The sequence below is a fragment of the Vanacampus margaritifer genome, chromosome 12, assembly GCF_051991255.1.
Source record: "Vanacampus margaritifer isolate UIUO_Vmar chromosome 12, RoL_Vmar_1.0, whole genome shotgun sequence".
Lineage (NCBI taxonomy): Eukaryota > Metazoa > Chordata > Actinopteri > Syngnathiformes > Syngnathidae > Vanacampus > Vanacampus margaritifer.
The window spans coordinates 13,679,501-13,694,713 of record NC_135443.1 but is presented as its reverse complement, the minus strand read 5'-3'; the positions used below and the strand labels follow the sequence as shown (position 1 = coordinate 13,694,713).

At 39.8% G+C, this 15,213-nt stretch overlaps 1 protein-coding gene across 2 annotated transcripts in view; it reads right to left on the bottom strand.

The window, feature by feature from the left end:
- LOC144061945 (uncharacterized) overlaps nucleotides 1-14,224 on the bottom strand; it is a 35,212-nt gene extending 20,988 nt beyond the window's left edge. The window contains exons 1-2 of one of the 2 annotated variants that reach the window (XR_013296323.1): nucleotides 14,210-14,224; nucleotides 13,954-14,066 (exon numbers count right to left, since the gene is read on the bottom strand). The gene's annotated coding sequence lies outside the window, so the exon portion shown is untranslated. The other variant, XR_013296322.1, reaches the window with a different exon arrangement.
- Nucleotides 14,225-15,213: the final 989 nt, after the last annotated feature.

The window sequence follows — 15,213 nt, the reverse complement described above, 5'->3', positions numbered from 1 at the left end:
ACCTGACAGTAAAAAATGTTTTGTGCATTATTCATTGAGGATAAACATGTTAACAAAATGCAGCTTTATCTGGCTCTGTACCAAAGTTTAATAGATTCTTCCTTTGCCTTACCACTTTGCCAAGTTTTGCATGCCATCAACCCTAAGGTGTAATTAGCAGTATTAGTGTGTAGTTGTTGAAATACTTCACACTAAGTTCTGCATGACTGGATAGAATCACAAAGCTGAACATTAATCAGAAAGTGTCAAATACAGCTATCAAGCGATAGTTTTAATCAATGAACCATGACAATCAGAATGTGCGTGTGTAATAATAAATCAACATTTCTACACTTACGTGTAAGTATCTTATTGAGGGACCTGATAATGTTAAGGCTCTAATACAGGTTCTCTATCTTAGATGGTATTATGCTCCTGCTGCAAAGTAAGTTCCGTAGAGTATGGTTTACTCTTAACAGAGTAAAATTTACACTTGGAAGAGAGTAAAAAAAGTCACTCAAGGGTTGAGGAACAAACCCACAATTTTAGGTTGGGAGACAGCCAATCTACTCCCTAAGCCATGCAGCTCCCATTGTGTTAGTATATCGCTCGTCACATGGAATCTTCATAACTCCAAGAGACCATAAACAATGTTTTAGCTGTCCTTTTGGATATAAGCAAACAGTAGGAGTGGCATAGCTCAGGTGGTAGAGTGGCAGTCTTTCAATCTGAAAGTTGTGTGTTTTTTCCTCAACCCTTGTGTAAAATCTCTCCTTGCAGAATTTACTTGGAATAAAATCTTTAATAGTTTTTTTTTCATGGGATAGGCAAATTCTCTTGTACACACTAAAAATATTTTGTGTAAAATTTACTCTAAATATTTTACGTTCCAAGTGTAAATTTTACTCTGAGTGGGACCACATAGATTCTATTTATTTAGAGTAAAATTTACTCTACGGAATTTACTGTGTACTTGTGGTGTTTTGGCTAAAACTGGCAGTAGTGCTTCATTACAAGACATATAATGAGCTTGAATAATATTTGGTCTATCTTGTACTTGAAAATCAGTAGCGTTGTTAACAGAGTGAAACTCACATTTTTGAGGGCGCACAGGGAGGGTATCCACCTGATAAACACGAGACAAAATGGCCTTTGATTTTTGTTCATCACCAACTTTGTCTTTTATCGTCTCCCTCTCTTCTGTTAACTGGTCACGTTCGTCCTCCTCAGAATCCGCGACAATCATCTCACTCTCAGTCATTTTCAATCCCAGAATTGCCTCTTCTGTCTCCACATTATCGTCATCGTCTCTATCAGCAAAGCTGTCATCACTCTCTGCAGTGTAAACCACACTCTCTTCTGAATTCATATCAAAGAACTGATCATCATCAATCACATCAGATGGAGTGGGCGGAATCAAATTGATCTCACATTGCGCCGAGAGGCTCCCAGAAGCAGGGGTGCTGTCATTGGCACTTCCAAACAGAAAGTGGTCCTCTTCATCTTCATTCTCTTCCCAGCTGTTGGAATTGTTAGCCTGTCTCGCTCGAGGCTGAAGGGGCAGAGAAGACAGATGCCGCAGTCGTTTCTTCTTTAGAGCCCTCGGGCAGGCTGACGCAGAACTAACCGAGCGGCCCATGTTGTTTCTCGGAGTCACAGGCTCTTCCTCAAACAGACCGAAACCGGTATTAACTATCCCCAGATCTTCCACTGTAATATGGATAGTCTCTCTATCACCTGATCCCCTTTGATCCACATGCAGAGGGTCTCCATTTATCTTCTCCTGCTCCTGATCCCCATCTTCACCTTGCAAGCATGAACAACAGAAGAGCCTATGACAAAGACGCTGAGTTCTCCTTTGGAACCAACGAGTCTGCCGTTTCTTGGGATTCGCAACTGGACTTTCCATACCGAACGTTACTGGTTGCTTACCAGCGTGAAAGACCTCTGAGAAAATTCACAACCCTGCACATCAGGGTTTGGGAAGATGAAGCATCTGCAACACAAACACTCATTTGCAACATGGGTTGCTAAGGGAAGGACAGAAACATTTCATACACTGCTGGCCAGGTGAACACTTGAAATGAATGGAGGGTCTAATCAGTGTCCTTTGATATGTTAATCATCATCATCGTGTGGACAATACCGATTTTAAAGAGCTGCAAAATGCAAAAAAGATCAGATTGTAAATTTACTTTAGGGGTGTAAAAATTTGTGCGCTAATTATGAGTTAATTTAAAGTTCCTTTAGGATTAATGACAGCCCCTTACTGGGAAAGCCTGTACTGGGGGAATTCTAGTCACAACGCAGCAGACATGTCCATGTCAAAATTTAACAGTAATAAATGTAATAATAATGCATATATTTGTGGAGACTGGGGTCAAGTTGTATTTTACAATTTAAAAAATGTGCAGAATTTCATAAGTTACTTCATGTTAAAGATTAGATAGCTCTTAATATGAAAAGAAAAATGCACTGAGCTGTCATCAACGTCTTACAAATGCAATTATGCCATTTAGTGGCAGAAAAATGACCTCAACACAAATCAATATCACACTCGTTTTTTTTACAGTACTGCACATCTTTTTAATTTCATGAATTCTTATGAAATTACTGTATCGATGACTAAAAGATTCTGCCATATTTGTTCCCACTTTTATGTTAACAAGAGGAAAACTTGTTTATTGTGCGATTAATCGTGATTTAACTATTGAAATCATGAGATTAATTACGATAAAAAAATTTAATTGCCTGACACCCCTATAAATTGCATTTATTTTTAAAATGTGCAGTTTACATAGATTTGACAAAAACAAACTGCTACTTACTAACTCACTGCAAATTTGTAACCTCTGCAAATAGATTTGCAATAAGTGTTGATTCATTTCAAGTAAAATGATATTTTCTTGTTTGGACTTGTGATATTATTATTACAAGTGAGCAATCGGTTTCCCCGTGGGTCATCCATTGGAAGCTTACCAGTTTGTTTGGAAATAGGTGAGAATATGGGCCAGCAGATGCTTGGCTGAATAACCCCTATGACGCCCAATTTCACATGCCCTGTCCTGTTGTCTGCTGCCTGATAAGCCATCCAATAACAGCGCAAACCCATTTTACCACACCGCCCACATCGGAGGCTTCTGCAAAAAGATGATATCTATGATTTGCTTTTTTTCTCACGCCCATAAGGTAGCAAAGGGATTGGAAAATAGGACCCTTATGTTGTATCAACCTCTTACCTGCTATTTACTATTTACATGAAAGCATGCCACTGCTCGTTTATCCAATATTATTTAATGAGCCCTATGATATTTTGATTTCTGCGTCAAAATGACATTCCTAACAAGCATATAAATTCCTTTGAGGGTTTTTATAATGAATATATTCAAATGTACCTACTTAAGAAAACGCCGCATCCTGGATTCTCCTTAGTTAAAGTTTGATTTGATTTCATTAGAATAACAAAAATCTGTCCTGTGATTGTTATTCATGCAAAGGCCAAAATTATACTATATTCAGTTTTGATTGACAATGACAGAATTAATTAATTTTATAATTTCTAATTTATATTTGTAGCACATGCAGGACTAGGTACTTTGAGGCAGATACCAGCATTAGTCCAAAGCCTGGGTGGCTTTCCTCCCATAACATCTCTAAGGCTGATGGGAAACTATGTGGGTTAAGTTTACCTCACATTACAATATACCACAACAAAGCAAAAAAGCTGAACGGAACACAATTGGCGCTGTGAGGAATTTTGCAACCAGGAAACAGATGAAAGCTATTTGGTAAAATATGAGGCAGTTAGAACTCAACTGGACCCGTCCATCCCGTATATGAGCGAATCCTAATTGAAGCTTCCCTTGAGAAACTCCCAATCAATACTGCATGCCCAACAAAGGGTGGCAGTAGAGAGCAGGCTTACAACACTGACAGCACATAAACATAAACCAGAGCACACCACTTCTTCGAACCACCTCCTCTGGTATTCACAAGTCTGGATAGAGTTAAACCACACAAGTGCTTTTCATTCACAGCCCTTTAAAGCCAGCTTTCATGATATCTTGATCCACTATTTGAAAATATATCAAGTTTTGTCATAATCCTCTTTACATGTTGTTTTAATATATCCAAGCGGTAAGGAAACGTATGTAAGATTAATGTGCTCATCCGCTTTTTTATAGCTAATGTTTGAAATCAGCTGAAAATCAGGCACCAAACTGACAAATTCATGAAAACCGAGATCCTTATGACAAACGCTGGGAGACAGACAAAGCAGACAAAGATGAATGCAACACAGCTGCTATTGTTTGGGGCCACTTTTCAGAGACATGAGTGAGACAGACGCAGAAAGCTATTAGTCTCTACTCCCACAGTGACGATGTAAATTTCAAACAATCCCAATCATTTGCGTTTAACTCGGCCTCAGTGTGATTTGTTTGATTCTCTCCTTGGATTCTGCCTCAGTGGACGTCATGGTTATTGCGTGCTCACGCGTACATCCTGGAGTGTCCGAGTTTGCTTTGAGTGGGTCTGGATGGCCCCCAAAAAACCATGAAGCCAACATCAACACTAGGTTTTTAACATGGAGAACGCCCTCACCTCTCACTATGTTGCACCAGTGGGAAACATGTTCAACACTTCCTGTCACAGTCAGCCCGCCTTCGCCATCAAGATCTGGAAAGTCCGGACACTTCTGCGGCCAGCATGACCTTGCTTTGGACTTGAGTTTCTTCCATTCATAACACCCTCTCTTGTCTTTGCGCGTATCTTCTGGTTTTCCACCATTGAAACATTCATGGAAGTCAGACTTCCAGAGTGTGCCAGATATTTGCCGCTTCCCTTGTGGCTGACATTTAATCGCATGAGAAAAGGCGTTTGGTGGAGGGAAGAAGAGGGCAGTGACCTTGAGAACTCGTGGGTTGAACTTTCCCCTCTATTCCCCCACCAGTACTCCGCTCCCTAATCAATTACTGTTGGCAGTCAGGAGACCACCAATGATTAGCGGGAGCAAGGCAGACGTGGTTTGGGGGGTTGAAGTGTGAGGAGGGGGCACATGAGTGGGGTGGGGGTTGGGGAAAGAGGGTTAAGAAGTAGTCTCTCCATGTGCTTTGATCTAAACTAGCATGAGAAAAGTGAAAGAGCCTTGAACATTTGTATTTATCAGTGACAATAAGAATGAACACGTCAGTATGCACATAAGCAAATGCCAAATATTGTTTACTGACAGGATACCAAGCAATTACCAAATCATTTAGGGTTTTTTCTGTCTGTGAGAATGAGAGCTGTTCTCACGGTCAGTGTGGCTACAAAGCTCAACAAAATCACTTGTTTTAGATTGGCTGATTGTCTCGCTTGGATCTAAGTGATTGATGTTTAATTGGATGAGAGGAACTCTTAAACCACACCCACAGACTACTATTTTGCTGCTTTACCTTTTTTTCCCCCCTACTTTCCATCTCTTATTTTGCAGCCTCTCCCCATTAACTTTCTAAGTTTATCTCCTTTATAGAGCTAGGTCACCAATCAGCCATCACAAATGTCATCATTCCTCCGCTCTTGTTTCATGGCCAGAGGCAAAACAGCGCAAATGGTTTATGTTTGAGTGGGTGAGCGAGATATACACAGACAGGCAGATTAAATAAAGAAAGATAAAAGGGGACGAAAGAATGAAAAGACAAGGGATGGGATCCAAAGAGGGGCGGAACTGGCTCGGGTCGGACCATACACGACAGCACCCTGCTGGACTGCAACAGGCGGCTCGAAACCTGCCTCACGAGATGCGACTTTCCCCAGGGCGCTCCGCATCTCATTTTTCTCCCAATGGTATTATGAGCGCCACTAAACACTTTGCGTCTCCACTTTTCCCACGGGAACACCATTTTGTGTCTTTGCCAAACACTCCGATAAAGTTATCTCACTTCGCTTATGTTCCCTTTCCGGATATGCCCTGTTGAGACTAGCTGTGAGAAGATAATGTGAAATCGAATTATGTTTTATCTGTCAATTCTGAGCCAAGTCTGATTATCGTCACTGCATACCACCAAGCAACGATAGCTGGGCTCTGACTCGGGCAGGTTCGGAATTTACTGCGTGGTATTGTTTGTCGGGCTAGGTTTGCGTTTTGTCATGGGATGTTTTTCACAGGCAGACAAGGGTGGTCACTGCGATGCCTCATCGGGCAGGCATCTCAAAGCTCCTGTCACGAGAGTTTAGAATGGGCAAGATCAAGGACAAAGGCTTCCAAGTGGCAACTTGTCCGTTTGAGGTCTCTGAAGAGATGCGCGTGCTTTCAAAGAAATCACCGCAAATTAATTTTAACACTCAGTGAAAAGACAGATTAGTGCCGAGACGCTTGCACAAAGGGTGTTAAATTCGATGAGCAGCACGCTTGACAACAGGCCAGACCTGGGACACATTAGCCTCAGCTGCCAACAGTGACCTATTTTCACCAAAGACGAGGAAGGATTTTTCGCATCCTCTATTGTATACAAGGCCCTGCAAAGCACACCAGCGGCGGCTCATCCACATTCCCCCATTTTGGGCAACATGTCCTTTGAAGCCTCTCGTGAGATTTTAATTAAGTGTGGCAGGTGATTAGATGGCCCATATTGATCTGGGGTGCAGATGTTTCAAGAGCCAAGCAGGGCAAATAGCTCTATAAAGAATACAAACACGGATTTTAACTATTGTGGTGGAGACTTCAGTGACAGACCCTCTCTCTCTTCAAGCAAGAAAGAAAAGTGATTTCAGCTTCAATGATCATCTTTTGGAGAGGAAATAGTGAGCAGATGGCAACAGTGGTCACAGTCCTCAACACGATCAGAACTGTTCAGGGACGGCATTTCTTTGGGACAAATTTACCGTAGCCTCATGGGTTTTCATTGAAGTGTTAACACAGCGCAATAGTAATATTTCCTAGAACGGGTAAAAGTATTTATCTTGATAATGTACAAGCTAATTGTTTTGTCAATTCTTGTTGAAAGTGTCAAAGTACATACTCATAAATCTATGCATACATGTGAACAAAATTTTAAAACCATGAGTAAAAATCAAATCTAGCATGCTTTAACTTAACTTTTTCAGATTTTATACTTATGTGATGAACATCTGTCAGAGATATAAATCATAAATCACTTTCTAAAACACGACCCACGATGCTACAAATTGCACTTTGTTTGATTTTGAATGCATAACGAATGCAGTTTGTAATTCATACAGTCGGAGTTAAATGTTTGTCAAGAGCGTGTCCCACAGCTACTATTTTTGGGACCACAATGAAAAATCATATTGAAATGGTTACAATTTGTTATGTATTCAAAGATTTTATACTTAATAATCGGTTTCACACCATGGCAGATAGAGATCATTTATCATTTGGAGATGCCGGAGGATCCGAACAAACTTTTTATTCAATACACATTAAAGTATTCAATAAAATCTTTTGCTGTGTCTCTCAATACTATTAGAGCACATAAAACAAGTCATTAAAAAGGGTCAAATTTTTGTTTATTTTTTTTACTTGACAATGATTTTCATGTAGTGAGATAATCTACGACAGGGATTCTTAGCGTTGCTAATGATACACAGGCTCCCTGTAGTGGAATGACTGAATTTATTTCAAAATTATAATATCAGAATGAATGGAAAAGCGAGGAAATGAAGGGAATTTGCATGCGCTTCTGGTTAGCCATGCTTTGCATTTAAAATCGATAGACTGTTACGGGAAGAGTTGGAGGAGACTAAATGATGAAAAGCTCAGCCAAAATATCATCACGGCTTCAGTCTGTGTCATGTGTTTGTGAGGAGCAGAATGTAAATTGCATTTCCCCTTTAAATATTAAAATGATAATAAATAAATTTTAAAAAAGAAACGTTTGTGCAAACATTTACTTGAATCATTACTTGTATACAGATTATTATGTATATATTTTTTTGAATATATTTAAGCACAGTGTTAATGTTCAAACTGGGTTTGCAAAAATGCATATGCTTTTTATTATTATTATTATAATTTTTTTTAGAAATGAAACATCTGCCACGTTTTGGGCCTACTGCTCTACTGTATTTTAATGATGGTCATTAAGGTGGTACTTGGAGTGATTAGTACTTTTTAAGGTGGTACTTGGTGTAAAAAAGTTTGAGAGCCACTGCAGCAAATGTTTATGCATCTAAATGGCTGAAAGTCTACATATTGGAGGGTTGTAGATGGCAGCCCTGGGAAGGTGTAAATCATATTCCGTAATTGTAGTTATTGGCAGTCACTGACCAAATTTTACAGCCCCTAAAATGTTTAACACTTATACATTTTACAGTATCCTCAAACACAATGTTATTTTTTATTTAAACAAAGAATTTTCTTTGGGAGCAGAACTATTACATCTGGCACGGCTGATTCGCAATCCAGTCAGAAAAAGCTTGTGTTAGTGTTGGACCAATAAACTTGGGGACAAATAAATCATTTGGGTGTCATTTGGGAGTTCTAATTTATATAATTTGTGGTATAGTCATTTAAGCGGCATGCTTGTTGAGTGACACCACATACAAATGATGTTATTTGTCATCCGTGATGGAATATGAGTGCTCTTTTCCTCCAAATGCGTACTTGCCTATGAGGGCATTAATGCTGCTCAAACAAGCCACTTCAGCCCTTTGCTAGATCTGACCTTGACCCCATATATATAATATACAGTACTATATGTCTGGCAAGAGACGCTGAAGTCTTGCGTGACATAATGCATTATTATTATTATTATTATTTCTGTCATTGTTCCTTTTTCTCTTTCAAAGCTGTTCTAATTGAACAGACAACATTTGTGATTCATTATAAAAACTAAACAATTCAAAATCTTCAGATGGCAATGTCGTTAAACGGAATTACTCTTGACTCTTTTCCCTGGTTGCAAAACATGTTTTCCCAGCCACTTGTTGCTAGGCAGAATTTAAAAAAAAAATGCTATATGTAGCGCATACGCTGCTTATATGGCAAATTAGGAATGGCCCTCTCCTACTCTGTAATAAATATCAAATATACAGTATATTGGAAGGAAATGAAAATAGCTTAGACAGCTGAATCTGGTGAGGTACTGTTCGCAGAATGCTGTACCCCAGCTGGATTTGATGGTAAAATAAGCGAACACAGCCATGTTGATAGCGTGAGTAGGATTTGTACACACAAACCCTATTAACACCAATCACGTCACACCGCCTTTGCCTTATCCCAGGCTTGAATGGAATGCATCGTAATCTGACGGCAGACAGGAAGTCCTTATTGTACTAGCGCAGAGATCCCAGAGCCAGACAGCATACAGGAGCGATGTCACCCCTGGCCGGGACAGGCATATCTTTGTGCTAGCTCACCGCGTAACAAAGAAGCAAATAAACACTGTTACCCTCATCGGTCTTTAACTGTCATTTCAATTAGGCAGCGTAGTGATGGAAATCCGTGGCCTGTGTTTTTCCCAGCCGCGCCGTTACCTCTGACCCCCGCGGCTCGTGCCTGAGGTGATTTTCTTTATTAGTCCATGGGGTCAGTATTTAGCCCCATAGCCATCAGTAGCGAGCTTAAATCTGCAGAGTCAACACTCTGCCTTCCTGACTGTTAGCTGCATTAACACACTGAAGCCCCACGGCCCTTCCACTCCCACTCCCCAAACATCCTCCCTAAGGCCAGATAACATCTCAGGCCCATCCGTTCACCAAGCAAGCCAAAGTCTGTTGTGAAGCTGGGCCGGCATTCCATGAGGGTTAATCATTCTCATTACCAAATCAGAAGATTTAAGTTGTGAAACTTTTAGAGATGTCTTGCAATGCGAGGACGTCAACAGGCTGTATGAAGTTGATGAGGATCTTGAGCTTGACTATCAGGGATCAATCAATGGTTATCAGGAAGAGAAGTCAACCAAATGGGCCTAAAGTAATTTAGTGTACACTATGTGCAGGTCTGCTGACAACCGTGTAGTACTGGATGTCTTCACTTTTCCTTGGATTTTCCCCTTATTGCAAATAGAACTATGTTGACCAAGTGGTACATTTTCCAAGAAACCCAGCTTTTGGCGTTGAAACAGTGCATGTTTTCTTACTGTAAATCATGATGTTGTTTAATTAGAATCCTCAAAGTCTCATCCATTGTGGTTTCACTCTGAGATGTGTTCCTGCTTGGCTTTTACTTGCATTTTTCTCAACATATTCCATCAATTCGGTGACAGAGTAGAGACAAATGGTAATTACAAGGGGGCATAAATCTGCTCAAGAATAAAACAGACTGTTGTTATAATTCATGAAAAAAAGTCTTGTAAAGAGAAAGGTCGTTTCTTTTTTTCTTTCTTTTTTTAATCATATTCCCTCTCTTATTTCCACTACCTAACAAATCAGGAATTGCACTCTTATTGCCAATAACTGAAATCAGAACGTTAGTATACATGTATGGGCCTACAATTCTGACAATAAACGTATAGTATCAAGATTAGCCGCCCCCTGAAGCTGAGCACGGAGACTGCAATTTTATAAATGTTATTTTTTAACTATAGTTCACACTGTAAGCCTACAAGGGAATTTTCTGTGATGGAAAGACAAAGCTAACCTTTAAAATGGGGGTTCACGCTGGAGAGTTGAGTTCACGCGATAACAACCGTGTATGTAGAGTCCTATTGGTAAACAATAGCCACACTTTTGGACATTATTTCTGTGACTTCGACCATGGGAAAGTACGTTTTGTGTTTAAATAGTGTTATTTTGTCATGTTAAATTTATTCTGAGCTCGTTTTTTTTGTCTTATATGTCTGACTCATGCCAATGCTCGACTTCCTGTCCGGCTCATGTAATTTCTTCAGCTTCATGAAAATATGCATGCGGCGTCCGGAAAAAATAGAACGCTTGCAGAAACCTTCCGCGGTGCTACATCCATTCCGCACCGCATACGCACCGCAATGCGGCTGGTGTGAATTGACACGCAGATTCAAATGCTTTCTATTCCTTGCGGCGGCCGTACGGAAAACGCAACGCATCCATTCGGCAGTCAGTGTCAATTGGGCTTTAGCCTTGATTCCAGTGAGTCACGCTCTGCCCCTTTCTCGTATGGTGTTCCACAGGCTTTTATTTCGGGGCCCCTACTGTTTTCACTGTGTTTGCTGTTTCATCTTGAGAAAACATGCTATTTCCTGCCACTACAATGTGGATGACAGTTAGATCTACTGTATTTCTTCTCGTTAAGTACACTTTTGTCCTGACGAAATTAAGGCCTGGATGGCACAGAATTTTCTTAATTTCATTGCAAACAAAACAGGCCTCTGGTGTCTTATCGAAAGCCGGCAGTCTCCAACTTGGGTTTTTTAATTGGACAGATTTTTCATACTATTCAGTAACTTTGTGTAGGCAAATTGAGGGAAAGTGCTCATGCTCGAGATTGCTGAAGCAAGCCAAAGTCGGCATGCATAACAAACAAAATCATGTATGTTTACATAGCTCCATAATGCAAAAGTCCATTTGAGAAGGGAAAAATGACAACATCTTGGATCTTGCAAATCTAGCAATCACCATGATGAACAGGTGATCAGGTTGCAGGAGGGCGAAAGTGAGGTGGTGGTCGAAGATGTGTAAATGTGGACCTTGCATCTCTTTTTCAAATAATATCAACACTAGTACTTCTGCTGCTACAGCCATTATGTTAGAGGCTGTATATTTCGTCTTTTGAAATTCTGCACCCCACAAATTATAGTGCTCGGAGTAGCCACTCCTCCTCAATCTCAACCCCTTTGGCTACCTGCACTTAATCTCATAAGAGATCTTAGCTCCACAAAACCAAGTCAATTTGAGTAAGATGATGCCTTGCTGGTGGTGGTCTCTAAAGACCAGCGAGGACAATAGATCAAATACCAATGACGATGCTTTGATCCATTGTCTTTCCTCCCTTCCCGTCTATTACTACTGCCCAGTGCAAGTGACCCACCTCCCCTCCTGGTGCATGGTTTCCCTTCTGCCGGAGTGAAAGTGACACTTGTTCAAAGAGCCTCCGACCTAGATAACGTCTACTAAAATAAAAATATATCATGCGTTAACAGCCATACTGGTGTAGTAATCTGATAAAAGCCTGGAATTTCCCGACATGAGAGTGCCGCTTTGAATCTATGCTTGCGGATCATGTTTACTCTAGAATGAGGAATAACAAATGAGACATTATGAATCAAAGTTAGCATTGCTTTTATTGCAAAAGAAATCCCATCAATCTCTTTGTCTTTGGATACGAGCCTTTTGTAGTTCCTTTGTCTTCTTCCCTGACCCATTAAAAGCATTGGCCCTGAAATACGAGTCATCCACAAGGAGCTCAAAAAGAAGTGTGCTCAGGAGAAAAGCTTGGCAAATTAACTACATAATCGCTGAAGAAGACAGAAGACATCAATGTCATAATCCAGTTTTGCAATTCAAGACATGTGCGGACAATTGTCAAGGAGAGGCCACTTGAAAAACTCAATGCGACTTGAGACACAGATTGGGGAGGCCTGCCAGCTTCCATGTCACGTTTCCGCATCCAAGGGAAAAAACACACAAGAATTTGAACCTTTGGTATCAATCTCTGTCTGCGTGATAAAACCGTGATGACAGAGGAGTTGATCACTCACCGTGGGTGGAGTCCATGCATATTTGTCTGCAGTTCTACAGTAAATGTTGCCGTCTCCACCCAAACTCTAACCACTGCACATTCTCTCTCCCTGAGCTGTCTGCAGACATATTGCACACAGTGCATGTGCCCCGATTCCATCAAGCATTTCCATAAGACACGACCGCAAGGAGGCTTGATAATGAGAAAACAACATGTATGTGTTCGGCAAGAGTGAACAAGAGAAATTGTGCAAACCTTGCTCGAGTTATCGCTGGCTCCATTATTTTAGCCAGCTGGCACAGGCACCCTGGCAAAAGTTATCCCCCTGTGCGTAATGGATCATAAAGGTTCGCTGGGAGCCGAGTTGATCTAGCAACGTAACCCTAATCCATTAGTGCTGCTTTTCTGCGTAGGCAAGCATGGCAATGCAAGAAGACTTCACGCACCAAAACATTCTCCCAGTGCAGAAAAACACAGACTCAATGTTCTGTTTTCAGGTCTGCTCAACTCTCTCAGTAAGACTGTAGCCCAAAACCTCACATAATCACTGTAAAATGTTGGGCATGCTCACGGCAATCATCTTCATTTGCCGCATGTTAAACGGGTGGTGCACTTCTCCAAATCATTCTGTCTCTGAAAACATTCCACTGATTTTACATTACACAATTATTTGCTAGCAGCCATTAGAAAACAGGATTGTGTCCTCCACTCACATAAATAGTTAAGCCTATCTTAAGATGTATGTAATTCTTTTAAATGACAAATTCCCATTTCCTTTTTTTTTTAGGTTTTAACACAAACCTAAGAAATAAATCTTATATGATATATATTTATTAGTCTAATAAAGTCTATTTATTTGAAATTCATAACCCTCAGGCTTATGTATTTGGTATTAATGAAGTATAATTACTCTAAATTAATAACAATGAGAGTATTTATTTAAAATATATTAAGTATATTGTTTTAATTGCATAATAATCAGGTTACCTATACAAGATAAATAGCAAATTGTCGCTGCTATGCTACACATTTTTTATTAATTTTTTTACATTTTTATATTTTTGGGATGAAATTGAATGCAGACATCCCCAAAACGTAAAAAAAAAAAAAAGTAATTATACTTTATTAATACTACATAAACCTGAGAATTATGCATTTCAAATAAATAGGCCTTAGTAGACTAATGAATATGTATCATATCATGATTATTTGGTAGGTTTGTTAAAATTATATATATATTTTTTTTAAAGTAAATGGGAAGTTAGTATGTAAAAAAATTACATAAATCCTAAAAGTTAGGCTTAAATATTTTTGTGAGTGTAATGTTTTTACTCGTATTATAACCGAAAATAGTATTTGAAATGGAGTCCTCTTACCTTGACACCAGCACCATTCATATTATTATTCCATGTTAACGAGACATTATTGCTTTGCGTGCATTCAGTTGAAAGATGAGTGACACACTGCATGGGCATGAACACAAGGCTGGCTGGTTGACAGGAAAAGGATTAAACAGAATTAACAGTGTCCAGATGCAGGCCACATGCTTATGCCTTCAAAACACACTGACACACTGCTCTAGAAATGCAACAGCGTGATCCCAAGCGCTCCGTTGTCATCCCAGTGTGGTACCTTGTTGCATCGTGTCAAGTGTGTTGGATCTCCACAAACCAAAATATGATGTAAAAAAAAAAAAAAAGTCCACTGGATGCTGGTGACTGTGGCAGCATGACTGTTCTTGCACATGTGCTCCTTTGTTTTTAGATTTGTTGTTAAAAGCTGATTATAGAGGGCCAGATGGACCGCAGTGCAATGGCACACTCACACACACACACACACACACACATCTGTATGCTTGGATAACAAAGAGAGACAAAGTGGGTCACCTCTTACTTATGCCAGATTGAATTTTGTAAAGAAATTTATAATCAATGTCTTTACTATTTATATTCTATGATGTTTACCAAGTACTTCCTCTAGTACTGTTCCAATATATTAACTTGGAAGATCAAATATAAAAGACGGATACTTGGTCTGTCTTTACAAAATGACGATCAGTTTTTATTTTAGACCCCTTGTGGTGCTTCAGCACCAGCCCTTTTGCCCTGAAGAGCCCATTTTTCTTCCTTAACCCATTTAGGCCGGGAGCGCATTACCGCGTTTCTACCACTAGGTCCGGGAGCGCTGCTGCGTATTTCTACCTTTAAAGAAGGAAAAGCAGATTTGTCATTTAGATAAAAAAAAATAAAAAATCACCAATTCTCTGTCTCTTAGCCATTGAAATACATCTGAATTTATACGTGATAGTGATGTGGGCCTCAGGTTAGGGTTGGTTAGCTGTCATGGCAACATACAAGTAATGTAATATGTGACGGGAAATAAACGGCATGCTTGAAGACTTTGAATCAGTGGAACCAGTCGACAGAGATATATTGTTAAGACATATGTTTGTAGACATTGAGCATGTTGAAGATTCCAACGGCTGTGAAACGGAATGGAGTATGAATAATGATCAATCTCTGAGGTTATGTCAACATCGCCCCAGGGTTGAAGTTAAATATACCCGCAAATGCTACATACTTACAGCAGGTATTTAGTCACATTTTTACTGAAAAGCTATTATTGATACCAATATT